The sequence below is a fragment of the Polypterus senegalus genome, unplaced genomic scaffold (genome assembly GCF_016835505.1).
Source record: "Polypterus senegalus isolate Bchr_013 unplaced genomic scaffold, ASM1683550v1 scaffold_523, whole genome shotgun sequence".
Classification (NCBI taxonomy): domain Eukaryota; kingdom Metazoa; phylum Chordata; class Cladistia; order Polypteriformes; family Polypteridae; genus Polypterus; species Polypterus senegalus.
In genome coordinates, this window is record NW_024378464.1 from 26,916 (window position 1) to 29,893 (window position 2,978).

Below are 2,978 nucleotides of genomic sequence, written 5' to 3' on the forward strand. Positions count from 1 at the left end.
CCGTTTTCAATTTAAAAAAAATGATTAAATGAACCTCAAGAGAATTATTTAAATAAATAAAAGGTTGTTATGTTACCTGACTATTACTGAGGGGTATTAGAACACATCTCTTAAATACATTTGTTATATATATATTTTTTATTATAATATTAATCACTATAGCAACATCTATGGTGTTACGGGTCAAATTTGACCCATATATATTTATTTCAAAGAAAAAGGCAAAAAAAGTATTTTCAAAAATAACTTTAATATAAATGGAAAGCTAAACAAGTAAATCTCAAAATGTGGATTTGCAAGGTCAAACAAACAACGGACAATCAAGCAAATCAAACCAACAGAAATGAGGCACTAGTTCCAAAAAACGTCTTTGTGTGCAAGAACATGCATGTGCATTTAGATGCATGTGTGGCAAAAAGTGACACTTTTAGTGTGTTCTTTGCAAATCTATTTTTTGCAGTAGAAGCAGAATACGTTTGTCTTTATTGCCGGGGCAGACCTGACACGTCTTTCTTTTAGAATCAGGTGGCCTCAGTGGTTTTGGTTGTGGCTGTGGCTGTGTAGGTTGATGTTGAGGCAGTGCTGGCCGAAGAGGATGCTGGCACTGATGCTCTTTGTGTTGCTGATGGTGTGGAAGGAGTGCTATGTGAGCTCTGCTCTGCAGCTGTCTGACCAAGGCTGCAGCGGCTGGGTTCCGGGGCAGCCGTTCCTTCGCTCAATGTGTGCCTTGACAAGGGAACTTCCTAACTCCTCAAGAAACATTCTCTGCTTGTTTTTTCTGGTTGAGTTCCACCCTAGGTGAGTGTGGGTCCACAACACAAATGCATTGTATGTAGACACATCTAGAATGTTATAAAACACAACCATTGGCCATCTCCTGGTCATTCTCTGGCAAGTGTAGGTGGCAGTCAGCTTGTCCAGGTTATCCACTCCACCTTTGTTTTTATTATAGTCCAAGATAATTATGGGCTTTTTGTCACTTGCTGATGATACAGCTGCATCTTTGTGAAAAGTGGACATAAGTATCACACTCCGGTATTTTTTTGGACAATATGAAACAACCATGGTGGTGTCTAGAAAAGCAAATTTTGAAGAAAGTGGAGCCCTGTCCTTCACCTGCAAAATTTCGGCAGGCAGCTCAGGTTTATTTTTTTTTACTGTGCCCACCATGGTAAGTTTCCACCTGAGAAGTTCTTGTCCAAGGTCGTAGCTGGTAAAGAAATTGTCACATGTGATATTGTGACCCCGCAGTCCAGTCGTCATATCGAGGACAACACGCTTTTCCTTGATTTTTCTCAGGAATACCATCTTGCATGTTTGCCTGTGTAAATCTGCAGATTCCATGCATAGCTGGTTTTTGCATCACAGGTTCCCTAAATTTTTATGCCGTATTTCCCCGGCTTACTAGGCATGTACTGCCGGAAAGGGCATTTTCCACAGAAAGGGACAAAACGTTCATCTACTGTTACCTCTGGCCCTGGGTTGAACATCAGTGGAAGGAGCTGCACCCACCTTTCCCAGACATCCCTGATGGGAGCAAGCTTGTCAGATTTTTCTCTACTTTCTCTGTTGTCAAATCTAAGGACTACTGATATCATTCGAAATGACTGAAGTGACATTGTTGCCCGGAAAATATTTCTGCCTGTCGACGTATCAGTGGCCTCATTGCTGGATTTGTAAAAACCAACAAGAAGAAGAAGAGCACCAATATAAGCATCCAGGTATTCCTCATCGATGTCATTCCACATGTCGCCATGAACCTTTTTTCCTTCAAGGTTTGTCAAAGCAATCATGACTTTCTTTAGTGACAATGGCATAAACAGATCAAAACATGTCTTGATATCACTTACTCTCGTCACAGCAAACCTAGTGATTCCCGGGGTCATTTTGATGACGTTTGCAGCAGCTGCCCTGCCATGTAAGTCAGGAGGTACTGAGCTCCAAGAGATGTTACCACTTTTGGATTTGAATGTTTCAGCAGGAGTGAGTGCAGCTTCAGCATCGGTGACCTCCTCATCAGACTCATCAGATGTGTCTGTGCCTTGTGGTAGATACTCTACAATGTCTTCCTCCTCGGAAACCTGCTCATCTGTATCACTATGCTGTTCTGTGTCCTCTGCCTCATTTTCAGAAAAGTTATGATCCAGAGCTTGGCTTACTGGAAATCTTCTTCTCATTTTTGACTGCTGCAAACAGGAGATGTGTACTCTGCAAGTCACCAACGCTAAACTAAATTTGTCTTATGCAAGCCTTACATGTCTGAACATGTCTGTCTTTGTTTGTTCAGGCAAGGAGACACACAGGCAAAGAGAGAAGCCCCTCAAAGTGTGTTTATGATTTTTGTTTTGACCCTAACTGTTGTTTTATAACCTTAAATTATAACTGGGTCAAAACTGACCCTACCAACACAAAGGTAATAATTTTCACCAGAGCATTTTATAATTTAGTACAATTGTTTTTTTTTTTTGTTTTATTTTAATTAAATGCAGATTCCTTACAAAGTCAAAAAGCCTTGATGCAATAAACAAAATTAGGTAGTAGTTTTATGCATTTAAAAAGTAAAATGGGTTGGTGCTGACCCTAACACAAGAGGAAGGTTTAAATGGCAATACACCATCCCGGCCAATACTGGGTAGTTACCCCAAACGTGTATTTGGTGGTACAACATTAAGATCATTCAGTCCTGCTTGGTACCGCACACGACCATGGCTGGAGTACTCTGTTGTGCGGGACACATGCTTCTGTTTCCCATGTCGGAAATATGGCAGCACTGTTAATGATAGGGATGTAGTTTTACCTTAACTGGTTTTAACAGCTGGAAAGCAGCACCATATCGAGACAAGGGGCTACTGAGGCATGTGTCCAGCCACAACCATGTGTATGCTTCAACCATCTGGACTGAGCATAAAAGCAGAGAGGCCACGGGGGGGGGACTATGGATTCAATGTTGGTTGGTAAAACACAACTTGAAAAAAAAA

The 2,978-nt window shown here is 41.2% G+C and overlaps 1 pseudogene; it reads right to left on the reverse strand.

Annotated features, from left to right (window-relative positions):
• Window positions 1-427: 427 nt before the first annotated feature.
• On the reverse strand, window positions 428-2,177 carry LOC120519592 (annotated as a pseudogene).
• Between the last annotated feature and the right edge of the window lie 801 nt (window positions 2,178-2,978).